Raw genomic sequence first — 14,910 nt, forward strand, 5'->3', positions numbered from 1 at the left:
ATTACAAAAGTGTGCAGTAACAGCATTAAAAATGAGACTGATCATGATTTGTGACTGTCAGCATTAGCATTGACATTTTACTCCAGCTCCTCGTACTGACCTTTTAGGTCAGTATATGATGGCAAGACAGCCATGTCTTTACACATTGTAAATTTACCTGTGCACTTAATTTCTGGGTAGGGAAGGTTCCTTTATTATTTATAATGATCCAAGGTGTTGTACTTTGATAACTGTTGTCTAGGTAGCTGATTTATCACAAGGAAGTATTAAAGTTAGATATTTGTTACAAAGAATAATCAGAAATTCAGTTATGCCATAAGTAATTCTAGAAATAAATCTATGTTTATCTACATTAGAATGCATGTAGAAAATCTATGGTTATTTTCCATGAAAAGTAACACGCATTTCTGAATGTGATAACTAAGTCAATGTAGTGCTCAACAAAGCATTTCATTGTTACTAAGCCAAATCAGAAACTATGTGAAACACAGGCATGTTCAGAACATGTCAGTGCTCTTAAACTCTTCTGATTTTGATAAAAAATGGATACTTAAATGGCTGTTATCTGTAAACTTGGCATCATGTATCAACTTTTCAAGAAAGAAATAAAAAGGACAAACACTGTAAAGTAACACCCTTGAAAGTTGATTACCAAGAAGGATTCTGGCAATGGACTTTACAAAGATGAAAATGTCAGCATGTGTAGTTACTCAATGGTGAGATGTTGGTAGCATGCAGGCATTTGTACGGGCACTCAGGGGTTAGAAAAGTAGGCTATTGTCAAAGCAGAATGTTGCATCTGCCATGTTCCATCTTCATGCACATGGCTTTATAATCTTGCAGCCCAGTAGAGGTTTTGATAACAGAGAGTGTAGAATGTTTACCAAGCTGTAAAGGATAGCTAAATGGGCAGTTTGGCGTTTGTTTAGAAATAAGTACAGAGAACAAAGTTATCTAGCACAGGAACAGCTAAATATGCCATTGTTTTTAAGGACTAATACATGTGATACATGCTGTGATATAGGGAAATATTGCCAGCCCAGCTATCTGTAATTTTGTAAATAATTCTGCGTCATTTGTGAATATTGATATGAGTTATACAGAACTGTATGTTATGTACTGAGTTAAAATGTAATCACAGGATGCCCTGCTGACTTAGAACAGAAATGCATATAAACTATATACCTGTGCAAATGTATGTTTTAACAGTAGAAACTAGAACATAAAAAGGTTAACTTGGAAAACTTCAAGAAAATAAGTTGAAATTAAGTTGCTCTACGATTGTGCTATAAAAGTTCTCTCTCAGTTTCAGTGTAGCAGACACAATGTGTAGAGCTAGAAGGATTTGTATTGTCTTGAAAGAGAAGTAGTTACTAGTTTAAAATGTAAAAGTGTTTTATTGTTTTACGACTTCCAAGATCTACAAACATCTGAGAGAGATATATTTTTCACGGATTTACTTTAGAAGCTCGAAATACTGAAATATCGAATTTGAATATTTCGAGCCCATAAAGTGGAAACCTGAAAAGAACGAAAACTCAGAAGTACGAAATTCAAAATCTCATATACCGGAGATTTTGAATTAGCGCTTCTGGTGTACACAAACACACACCTTCCGCCCCACACACAAACACAAGCTCTGTCCTACATAAAATATTCAATATTTCAGTATTTCGAGCTTCTAAAGTGAATCCATTTTTCGCGCAGAGATGTTAAATTCTGTTAGTTTCTGTTTTCGCCGGGGAACTGAAGTCAGGTGACAAAAAGTGATGTCATCCAATCTAACCCAGCAGTTGTGTCTTTCAGCTTTTCCCGGTTAGGGGTCGCCACAGTGGAACTCCGGTCCGCTAATGATTGGCAGTAGATTTTTACGTGCCGTGTTGCCAGCTCTGACGCACAACCTTCAACGAAGGTTTGCCCATTCACTCATGTCTCCACACAGAAGATGCTCTAGCTGAGAATCGAACAGGACAGCGTCTTACTGTGAGGCAACAACGCTACTGTAGCACCACCACCGCAGTACCAAGCTAACCCAGCAGTAATATTTGATATTAATTTAAGAACTCTTGCAGAGAGAGACTGTGCATTTTGTATTTATCTTTGTATCTGACATCCACTCACCATCACCATCTGCAATTACCTTGGTGTAAGTAAGATTTAAGGCATAGTATCTTTTTTAGATATAGCTAGGAATATAGTAAATATTAGTTTAGATGTTTTCTTTATTTATTTGAGCCTGTCCTGCAATGTTTTAACACATTTCCTGTGATTTTGAACTCTGAGGTTACTGTGTTGATTTACTGAATATTGTTTGGTTCTTTCATTATTATTTATTATTAAATATATTTAAACCTATCTCTGTGGCTGATATTTGTGAGACATATTTAAGCTCTTAGAGTGCTTGCATATGTATTTGGTGACAGTGTACAGGCCACTCCTAAATAGCCTTGCAAGGCTTGGTCAGACTACCATTTGGATTATTAGTAACATTACACAGTAGGATTGGACACCCTTTGTTAAGGCCCTTAAAAGTAGCTGATAAGTTGTGGCTGGAGGCAGCTGGAACTACCTTATAGTCTTGGCGGAAGGGGGCATAGCTAGTAAACTTGTGCCAGCCTTCCCCGTGTGTGTGTGTGTGTGTGTGTGTGTGTGTGTGTGTGTGTGTGTGTGTGTGTGTGTGTGTGTTTGTATATCAATCAAATCTCAAAGTGTTTGTGTGTGTGTGTGTGTGTGTGTGTGTGTGTGTGTGTGTGTGTGTGTGTGTGTCAGCTACTTGGGCAGGGACACGAAGCACTGGTTGGACAGAGAGGGTGCTGGAGGTCTTAGCTTGGCCACTTGTCTGAGATCTCAACCCTGTAGCTGTGCCAGTGGGGAGTCTTATTGGGGATCTGGAGAAAGAGGGAGAAGCCAGCCCCAGACTGACTGTGATCTCTGTGTTCATAAGGAAAATTGTACTTTACTGTGTGTGTACTTATCATCCTCCCAGTGTGTACATACCCCACTGTTGCCAGTGGTGAGGATTGAGGCTCCTTGATTACTGGGCCAGTGCAGGGGTATCACACATGCATCTGATTTTAATACACTCTTGCATTGTCCCATTGTATGACTTCCTTCTATACTCAGCTGCAGTGGAGCAAACTATTTTCCCCGTAAATGTTCTGAGATGCTGGGCCTGCTTCTGAAGTGGATAGTCTACAGTCTTCATGCAATGAGTCCATTTTTGTCCTGTTCATAGTTGCTTTTCTTCAACATTTTTATTTGCAGAGTTTTTTTTTTTTTTTACAGGCAACTTGTAACTCCATCAGTAGTATACCCACATTCTCATTTCCTTAACACTGTTGGTAAAAAATGCACAATATAGAAATTATATAATTTTTAAGTCTGGTATTAAATTATTGAGGGTGATATTCAGAAAGGTTAGCTTCATGTCAGTGATGGTGTTTTGCTGTTGTGCTGTAGTAGTGCTGTAGAGCTAACTAGTGAGTAAGACACCTGTAAGAGCATTAGATCATTAGCAACTCCTTTGCATATCTATGAATCAATCACCTAATGCAGATGGAACAGCCATGCTAGTGTTTCTCATTAACCAACCTGCAGAGCTGACTACAGATACGCACGTGCACACACACACACACACACACACACACACACACACACACACACACACACACACACACACTTTTATTTATTGCATTTATGTACCAGGAGGGGTCAGATAGGTCATGCAAGAACCCTTTTTAGTGGAGGCTCCATAATAAACAAGAAAACATTTATGTTGTATATCATATTTGAGCTAGCATGATAAGTAAACAAAATGTGTCAGGTAAAATATTACATACATTACAGATATACATGCATGATATACACATCTTACAATGAAGTAAAATATTACATTACACATCTTACAATGAAGTAAAATATTACATTACAGATCAGTCAGTATCAGAAGCATTTAACATATGGTGCTTGGACCTTAGAAAGGTAGAAGAGAGTGGAGGTATTTCTGCAGGATGTAAACTTGAAAGGTAGATAAGAGGGGAGTATGTGTCATACATAGTTAGAGACACTTTGTCAGTCAAATGCACACATACATCGATTTAATCCTAGTTATATCTGTATATACACACACACACACACACACACACACACATGGACATAAGGGAGTAAACGCTGTAAAATAGCACATTCATTCTCATTGCTCAGTTCTGAAACAGAGAGCCTGCCTTTGAATCACTGTATTGCACTGGGGCAGAAAATATGTAAATCTTCATTAGCCATGTCCCCAGACTGCTACATTTGTATGCAGAGTTATCCAGTACACATATGTAGCACATCTTGCTATAGGCTTCATAGCACAATAGTGCTACATTGTAGCACACTTAGCAAACCCGCTATTAATAGGGTAGTGCAATGTGTTATCTGTGCCTAAATACTCCCCTGTAGTCTACGTACCAGTTTTCAAACATACACTAACTTGCCTTTCACAACATAAATTAACTCCCTTCTTTCCTGTTATGTAGCACCCAATAACTCAAGGTTTCTTTTCTCTCAAAGCCCAACCACAAGCAGGCAACTTAAAAGCTATCTCTGCTTGCCCCAATATTGATGCCATGGCAGTCACTGATTCAAACATGTCTACTAGTTTTCACATTCAAGGCTTTATCATTTATGTTATCTAACTGCTCTGTGACGTTCAGTACATGTAACACTTTATACTTAGTATTCTTCATGAGATTTTCTCTTGGTTCTTTAGTATTTCATTTTCTTACATACACTAAGAGTAGCAAATGTTGTTGTGGGAAGCTGATTTCTGCTGTGGATCATTGTTCTTTCATTTTGTGAACAGTATTGCCAGCTGTTTGCTGTTCATTCTTCCTTCCTTCTGAGCACAGCATTGCCAGCTATTTGCTGTTCATTTTTCTTCTGTGCATAGCATTGCAACGTGTTTGCTGTTCGTTTTTCCTTCCTTCCTTCTGTGCACAATATTGGCAGCTCTTTTCTGTTTATTCTTCTTCAGTGCATAGCATTGTCAGATGTTTGCTGTTCATTCTTCCTTCCTTCTGCTTAAAGCATTGCCAGATGTTTGTTGTTATTTCTTCCTCCTGCACACAGCATGGCCAGCTGTTTGCTCTTCATTCTTCCTCTGTGCATAGCATTGCCAGCTGTTTTGCTGTGCATTCTTTCATTTGTGCACAAAATTGCCAGATGTTTGTTGTTGTTTCTTCAACCTTCTGCACACAGCATTGCTGGCTGTTTGCTTTCCATTCTTTCTCTGTGCACAGTACTGCCAACTGTTTTGCTGTTCATTCTTTTTGCCAGTTATTTTTGTTCATTCCTCCTTCCTCTGCACACAGCATTGACAGTTATTTGCTGTTCATTCTTCCTTCTTTCTGTACACAACATTTACATCTGTTTGCTGTAAAATTTTCTCCCTTCCTTTTCGGGTCTATAGTATGTCCGCAAAAACCCCTTTCAGCGAACAACTGTTAGCCTAACGATAACCAGTGAAGTCCAACTCCCTCGAATGGCCATTCCAGCAGATTTTTTCCTAGGGGGGAAAAAACGCCTGGCCGACCTAAAACCAGACAAAATTTAAAAACCTTCAAAATGGGGGGCTTTGTCCTCCACACCACCCACTGTGGGGGCTGTGCCCCCATCCCCCCTAACTAAATATACCAAATCTGAGGTTGCACTACATTGGGGAAAAGGGCAAATTCCGAATGATGGCTAAGCATTTTCTCCCCTAGGAAAAACTTTGCTGAAATGGCCGTTCGCAGGAGTTAGATTTTGCTGGTTATTGTTCGACGAAGAGCCATTCAGTGAAAGAGGTTTTCAAGGACGTAATATAGACCCTCCTTTTGCACTCAGCATCATCAGATGTTTGTTCCTTTTACACTCAGCACTGACAGCTGTTTGCTCGTCTTCCTCCTTTTTATGCACAGCATTGCCAGCTTTTGCTGTCCGTTCTTCCTTTCACAGCATTAACAGTTGTTTGCTGTTCGTTTTTATTTAGCATTGGCAACTGTTTTCTGTTCATTGATTGTTCCTTTTGTACGCAGCATTACCAGCTGTTTGCTGTTCATTCATTATGCCATCTGTACACAATATTACCAGCTGATTGTTGGTCATTTTTTTTTCCAAAAACATTTTTATTAAATTTTGTCAATAAACATGGGCATAAAGTATTAAAAGTAAGCAATATAAAACATAATAACTATTTACACTATATACAAACATCCATGATAAACATTTGTTTAATCCAGGAAAGGTAATCAATATTTATCTAACAATCTCTCCAATTTTTGGCAAGCTAGTCTTTTGTGTGTTACATTTGATGATCTCTGATAAATAGTTTGCATTTCTTTTTTACATACAGATTTTGCTATTGAAATAAACTCAGTAAACATAAGATCTTGCTTATTTTTCCAGTTCAGTGTAATTATTTTTCGAGCAATAGCTAGAATTAACCAAAGAACAGGTAACTGATGTCTACGAATTACACTTGGGGTAGGGACATTGAATAATATCAAAGAGCTAGTAATTTGAAAGTTAGTAATTTGAAAGTTATCAGACCACAGGGCTTTTGAGAAATGTCTAAAATCACACCAGTATTGTGTGAGAGTTCTACATTCAGTGAACATATGAACCCAGTTGGCATCAAGAATATCACCACACCTCCAGCATTTGCTTTCATTACTCTTGGTTATAAGGTCAGTTGTGTGTGGAATGCAAAAGCTTCTATGAATAAATCTCCAGATATATAGTCTCCAATATAAAGATGATGAAGTGTTTTTTATTGAATTTAATAACTGTCTCTTATTATCTTTAGATAAATGTTCACCATTAATCTTTATGGAGTAATTCCAAAAAGCTTGGCCAAAAGTAATCGTCTTCTCATAGGATTTTATATACAGGTGATATGCTTAATTTATGTTCAGTGTTCATCGAACTACACCATATGAATAGTTATATCAATCTTGGTATAATATCAGTTTCCATATTTATTGACACTCACTTTATTTTCAACAAACTGTCTTAAAGATTGAATACAGAGCCAATTATCTTGACAGACATTATATCTGGCTAAGAGAAAGTTCATTGGTTGGATGTTCTTATTGTCTATAAACTGGTACCAAAACTTTAGATTATTCTCTTTAAGATTCTGCATCTTATTGATATTGAAGGCATCTAGGCAATCTGGTGTATAAGCTATGGGAAATTTAATGAAAAAGGTGTTCTTTAGACTGCAATTGTTGTTGATTATATTTTTGAAAATGTAAAATATTTGGTTTATACCATGTGAGAAGTGGCTAAATTTCATATTATATAAGCAATATTCACGGAGTATCCAAAATATTTTGTTAATTCCAAAGGTTTCCTTAAACTGGGTTTCTGAGTTCTCAGAGGAAGTTATATGTATTTCATGCAGTTGTTTCCAGCTAGAGGTGTATATAGATGTAATCCAGTGTAGTATTATGTTAATAATAACAGATTTGGAATATAATTATATGTTGGGAATGCTAATCCCATTACTGTCCCAGGCTCTAACATGCCATTTATAGGCTATTCTTGGTGTCTTTGGGAACCATAGAAAAGTTAGTAATAGGGAATCTATTTGTTTAAAGAATTTCTTAGGAGGAGGTAAAATCAGTGATTGTATGTAAAATAAAATCTTGGGCAAAATAATCATTTTTATTAATGTAAGTCTGTCTTCCATGGTGAAAAACATTTTGTTCCACTTTTTAGTCCAGTCACTGATTATAGCTACAAGTTGAAGTTAAATTTAATAGTCTCATTCCATTTATTCTTAAGCCGCGGTGGTGCAGCGGTAGCATTGTCGCCTCACAGCAAGAGGTTCTCCCGTTCGATTCTTGGCTGGAGTGCCTTCTGTGTGGAGTCTGCATGTCCTCACCGCGTTCAAAAGACATGCATGCATGGGCGTGCCTTCTTTGAAGGTTGGGCTTCGGGCTGGCACCTCGGCACCGTAAAAATCGACTGCCAATCATTAGCGGACTGGAGTTCCGCTGTGGTGACCCCTAACCAGGAAAAACTGAAAGAAAAACAACAGCAACAACTTATTCCTAGATAATCTATCTTATCGTTTTCCCAGTTGAATGTATTGTATTTTTGCAAATTGCTATTTATTTTCTTATTGATTAAAAGTGTTTTGGTTTTATTTTGATTAAAATTGAGCCCTGCGATTTTTCCAAATAGTTATGGCATTCATGATATGTTGTAAAGAGCCTTCTATGTCACTAGATGTTAGTAGAATATCGTCAGCAAAAAGCTGAACTTTTGGACAGTATCCCTCATTAACTTGAAATCCTTTGATATTTGGGTTATTTCTAATAAATGAAACAAAAGGTTCCACTGATAAAGTGAAAAATAATGGGGATAGAGGGCAACCTTGTCTAGTTCCCTTATGAATTTTTACTGGGGATGATAGACATGAACCAGTCTTAACAAATGCTTTAGAATCACTATAAATATTTAATATCAGTTTAGTGAAATCTGAAGTAAAGTTACATTCTTTAAAGATTTTTTGTAAGTATGACCAACTAAGGGAATCGAACGCCTTATCAATATCCAGACTAATAATAGTTAATTGTTTCTTGGTTTTGTTTGCAGTGTCTATTAGATAGCTTAATAATGTTGTTGTGCACTTTTCTATGTAAGATAAAGCCAGTTTGATCAAAGTGTATTAGATTGGGTAATATATTTTTTAGTCTTTTGGCCAGGATAGACATGAGCATTTTATAATCAATAATTGGTCATTCTTCATGACTTCTTTACACAATATTACTAGCTGATTGTTGGTTATTCTTCATGACTTTTGTAAACAACATTACCAGATGATTGTTGGTCATTCCCCTTGCCTTCTGTGTGCATCTTTGCCAGCTGTTTGTTGTGTCGTCATTTAACTCGGACTGCTCTGGAGTGCCATGGAAAGGCTCTGCACAACTTTCTCTTTTTTGAAAATGTCTCTAAATAATCATAAAAAATAAAATAGCATTTTAGTTCTCATATATTTACGATGAAACTATGACAGTCCCACTGGGCAAAAACAATTACTTTTCAGCAGAGGCGTGGAAGAAAAACTAATTTATATGTAGTCATTAACATTACATCAAAGAATTTCAGAAACCGTACGTTTATATACTAAACAAATTAACATACAGTACATTAAAGAGTTTCAGAATCACATTGTTGGTAATTAAGATGATTTAGGATAAACTAGTAACATCCAGGTAAGTAATTCTAACATAGAGAGTGAATCTGCTCAGGTGTAGCTGTGTTAGAGCATGATTTAAAGGAAAAGTACACATTCTATGAAGACATTTTAAAAGAGAATGTTACTGTGTACAAAACTGTAGTTTTAGAAGGAATATGTTCCATTTCTATTCAGCTTCTGGTTATGATTTCCATGACCCTTGCAAGTCCCCTTCCTCCACCCTTACCTCCTGTAGCACTGTCTGTTGACCGCCTGATGCCAAGCCCAGTAGACTTCTCGGAAGTGCAATCATTGATTATTCAGCAGTCACTGTGTCACACATGATTTGTGCTTTGCAGCCTTAGGTCCTCTTCTATACTGCTTACTCTCTCCACTTCCACACGGGATATATTCTAGTCATTTTCATTACTCAAACATCACAGCATTTTAGATATTTTTATTGGGTTTTATTTCTATGTCTAGTACCAAATAAAGTAAGTCTTGTAATATGACTCCATCTGCCTGCTGTGTCATAGATATAATTTTAATGTACAGACCACGCATACCAATTGCTTTCTAACCTGGCTTTTGAAATAAGTGTTTATCTTCTTGACATGTTCCAGTATTGGAGTTCTGATTTTTTTATTGTGCCAGTCCCTTTTTTTGGCTGTTTACTCAGAGGCAAAGGAAGCCTAATGAGTACTGCCTGTTTCTAACTCATCAGTGGACATATAGCAATAAAAGTGCATCTTTCTTGTAACATTTTAGCAGTTGCTTAAACATCTTAATTAAACATGACATTTTTTTTAAAAAGTGAACTTCGGTACACATACAGTAATAAAAAAGGAAGCAGAACATACTGATATTGTTAATCTTCGTTCATTCCTTACTGATGGTTTATTGGTTCCGTCTTCGGAACCAAGCCGGCCAAATATCAAGCTTGCGTCAGCCAAAACCTCTCGAGCCAAGGTCCCACCCAGAATGTTTTGCTCCCTGTCACCTCAGATCTCGTTTGCCGCGTTGCTGTACAGCCATGTCAAGCCACTCTCTCAGCTAAGTGCCTAATTTTTTGAAAGTTTTATACATTATTCTTACTTTAAATATTTTCATATAGTTTCTACTAATATTTTCCTACCCTATCGTATACTTTAGCCTCTCTTCCTTTAGTCTTTTCCCTTTATTACCCTTTTTCTTGCCTTTGAGGTAATTCTTCATTACCATCGTTGGTAATCCTTACTTTTCTCTTCTTACCCTTTTGGGTAGCTTTTCCTTTTTCTTTTGGTACTGTTCTTCTTCTCCACATCATTATGTCGGATAAGAAAAATAGCGTTGGTTTCAAGCAGTGTAAGGACTGCGGCCGTAGGTTACTGCTTTCCGATGGCCATGACTTATGTGTCTACTGTCTGAATGTCTTCCACCTTACTGTGGATCCCCCATGTGGGATTTATAAAAAAAATTTCAGTCAGGACTCTTAACGCGAGGAAGAATAAATTAATATTGAAAGGTCTCCTCAAATCTCCTTTCTCTGAGGCTATTTCTGGGTCGGAGGGCTCACCCATCCTGTTAAATCCAGTAAAAGGAGTTCTTCCTCTTCATCATCGAGGTCGCTCCCTTCATCTTATCCTGTTCTCACAAATATTGCTTTTACTGAGTCAGTTTGTGTGTTGGTACATTATTTACAGCTGTAGCCTTTGTTGCATCTCCATTAATTTTATGTCCTGAAAAGACCTGAAACTGTCTCAAGCAGTTCTACAACACTACAACACTTAACACTGAAAATACTTATTGGACCTGGGCTGATTGTCAGTGATTAGTCCAAGTAATGCTTGAATATCAAAAGAATATATGATGTTAATATTTAATTAGTAAAAATGAACTTACTTGAATGAAGTAGACAAAGCTGTAGGACATCCACAAACAGAATTAAAGACTATCAACATGTATTTTTTTCAGGGTCAGGCTTATTTACGACATATGGGTAATTCGCACTCTTATGTGAGATGACTAATATAAAAAAAAAAATGGGGTTTGCGCCTTAAGATTGGGTCATCTTACGATTGAGATTTCTCGTTTCCCCAAGTAGAACTCAGAATTCATATATGTAACAGAGTTGTGGGCACATGATTCCCAGTCTTAGAGGAATATGCATTTGTTTTTTGTTTTTTTCATTTCAAATGTGGCTGTCATTTAGATGTTTCTGATACTTTGTGTTGCTGTTTTGAGCATCAAACACAAACAGTCTTAGTTTTGTTGGGAAATCATTTATTCACTGCTAAGTAACTCACCTAACATTGAGTGTGGGCTGCAGAGAACATGTAGTCTATGTAAGCTGTCTGTTGTTCTAGTACATTTATATCCAGCAGTACATTTTTGAGTTCTAGAGTGAATTTTTAAATTGCATTAGTTTACATTTATACTATGTCTAACTTTTATTGCATCTCACAGTAGAAGTATCTGCTTCACACTCTAAGGTCATATTTCCTTATTCAGAAGACCACCAGTGTTGTGAATATGTAGGCAAGCAAGTTTTTGCAACAACAGTTTCAGGCTCGGTGGGTTCACCTGTAGGATTTAACTTCTGACCAGTCCAGTTGTCAAACTCCAGGAGAGGATAGTTCATATGAAGCTGATTTCATTCTGTAGTAGAAATTGCATCATTTCTAGTTCACACTTCAGTTATTTTTTTTATAGCATGGGGTTAAAACAGTACTCTGTAGTGTTACCAAGTTTTTCTTCTCTGAGCAAAAGAATAGTAAAATTGCTGAAACATTGTGTTCTGGTATGTAGACCTAGCTTAGCATAGCTATCTCTCTCTCTCTCTCTCTCTCTCTCTCTTTCTCTGTATCTATGTATGTATGTGTGTGTGTGTGTGTGTGTGTGTGTGTGTGTGTGTGTGTGTGTGTGTGTGTGTATATATATATATATATATATATATATATATATATATATAATGTTGTTGTCTTTCTGCTTTTCCCGGTTAGGGGTCGCCACAGCGGTACTCTGGTCTGCTAATGATTGGCAGTAGATATACACACACACAAGTATACATACATATATATTTATATACACACAAATACATGAGTGTGTGCGTCTGTCTATACATACATACATATATATATATATGTATGTATAGACACACGCACACAATCTTATGTATTTGTGTGTATATAAATATATATGTATACTTATGTGTGTGTATGTATATATATATATTTATATATATGTGTGTGTGTGTGTGTGTGTGCGCGCACACATATATATGTATATTTGTGCATGTATCATATATATTTTATATAAATATATATATATATATATATCTGGAACGGCACAGAGGTGTAGCGGTTAGCATTGTCACCTCCCAGCAAGAGGTACTGTTCAATTCTCAGCTGGGGTGCCTTCTTTGTGGAGTCTGCTTTTCCTCCCTGCATTCATGTGGGTTTCCTCCAGGTGTTACGGTTTTCTCCCACATTCCAAAGACATAGAGTAGATGGATTGGACACTCTGAATTGACCCTAGGTGTGAGTGTGTGCATGTGAGTTTGTGGTGTACCCGTTGTGGAGGGTTGGGCCTCAGGTTAACAACCTGCTCCCGTAAAACCCATACCTGCTACAGAAACAATGATGCATAGGAGTATGCAGAGGAGCATGTTAAGCATCTATATATATATATATATATATATATATATATATATATATATATATATATATATATATATATATATACACACACACACACATATCTATGGGATCTGTACTGATCCCCGACTGCATTTTTCACCAAATCCTTAATCGGCGAACACACTTGCGCGAAAGTGCTGTTCATCGAAGCAGCACTTTCGCGTAAGTTTGTGTGTAGTGCCGGTCGTACTACGGTGCAGATAAGGGAAGATTCCCTTTTCCCCACTGTAGCGCAACCTCGGAGTGAGAATATTAAAGTGGGGGGGTGAGGGGTGCAGGGGGGTTTGCCCCCCTGCATAAAAGTAGATTTATTGTTTTTTTTTAATTTTTTTAATGCACTTTAACGAAGGTGCTTTTTGGTGAAAGCACTGTCATTAAAGTGTGTTCAGTGATTGTGGATTCGGACTATTGAACTTTCGTTCAATAGTCCTAGATCCATATATATATATATATATATATATATATATATATATATATATATAGTGACAGTCTGCCTGTAGAAACATCAGTGCACATTATATCGAATTATGCACATCTGAACTACAAAAATGAAAACTATAAAATCACCAAACTAAACTGATCACAAAAGGTAAACAGATGCTTTCCTTTTCTGATTGATCAGTGAAAAACAGTACACTTTGGCATACTTTGCCTGAGTAATGAGGCTGTTAGGGAAAGTTTTTTTAGAATGGTAATGTGCAGGGTTGGGGTTAGGGGCAATGGTAGGCTAGCACACATGAGGAAGGATAGAAAGGGAGCTTTTGCCTGGCAGTAAGTCCTGGTTCATAGGTTGGTACTAGGCTATTTGCCCTGGGGCCTATACAAGCCTAGCCATAACAATTCCCTGGCTATTACTTCCCTGGTAAGAGCGTGTTGTCGAGGGAAGGCCCAGTTGTACATTGCCATACACGGAAACTTTAGGTTCTTAGCCTGGCAGAGGGGCCCATGTGAAAGCACACATATATATCTTCTCATGGATTCATGCTGGCTTCCTGAGGGTGGTTCCACACTAGCTAGCTAACTAGGGGGGTGTTAAAGGCGTTAAAAAAATTCCTACCGGTCATAATGTCTAACTTCTCTTTCCTAACATCATTTGATACTAAGGCTGAGGACAGGGTTAAAATAAGACTTTGTGGAGGTCAGATTTTGGTAACAATGGGCCCAGTTGTTCAGTACAGGCATTAAACTTAGTGTGTGTATTTTGTACTACATTAGAATTCAACTCAGTGTTTGCTGTAATGAAGCTTGCATGCAGCAACATACGGGGCTTTATCTGTAAAAATACTGATTATGTGAAACTGAGCTATAGGTAGACTACAAGTAAATGTGTAAAGAAACTTTTCTTAGTTGTTTTTTTGTCATAAAGTTAGTTAACACAGAGTTCTGTATGCTCATAGTATTCATTGTCACATGGTGGAGCAGCTGAGAAAGTCCCTGCAAAATCATCTAAAAACCTCTAAGAATACTGTTTATAAACTCACAGTGAACGTTTTATAAATTTATTGTTCCTAATGTCTGGTGGCTTTCTTTGAACTAGTCCTTGGCACAGTGTGTATCTCCTGCTACATTTCCTACTCCATAAACACCTATTCCATGTAATATTCCATATCTCACCTGTTGCAGGTATATTTAGAGTGACCAATTACAACAACATTATGGAAGGAGGAAGCTCCATTGCTCCACTGTAATAGAAAGTACAAAACAAGGTCCTGTATGTTTCCTATTCTGACAGGAACACTCTTCATAGCACTAACTGTGATTAGCGTTTCCTCTGGCATGAAGGCCCAAGCAGCCCTCAGTTCAAGTTAAATGTGTGACAATTGTGTGTACTGGTTTCCCTCATCTGGCGAGGAAAGGATGTGGTTGACAGCCGGAACTGGATGGTTTATGCCAGACTTAATGAAGCAAGGCTCAGCTGAAGAGGTAGTAGGCCCTTAATTGCATTGCCTAAAGCAGTGATGTACTGTACATCAACAGAAAGTTTATAAATCTGTGGGTCAGAGAAAGGAAGGACAGGTCGAG

At 37.4% G+C, this 14,910-nt stretch overlaps 1 protein-coding gene across 3 annotated transcripts in view; it reads left to right on the forward strand.

The window, feature by feature from the left end:
* The window catches only part of OPHN1 (oligophrenin 1), a 2,670,560-nt gene that overhangs the window by 100,199 nt on the left and 2,555,451 nt on the right, over positions 1 to 14,910 (forward strand). The gene's annotated exons all lie outside the window — the stretch shown is intronic.

Source organism: Protopterus annectens, chromosome 15.part0, assembly GCF_019279795.1.
Source record: "Protopterus annectens isolate FY-2018-M chromosome 15.part0, PAN1.0, whole genome shotgun sequence".
Taxonomy (NCBI): domain Eukaryota; kingdom Metazoa; phylum Chordata; order Ceratodontiformes; family Protopteridae; genus Protopterus; species Protopterus annectens.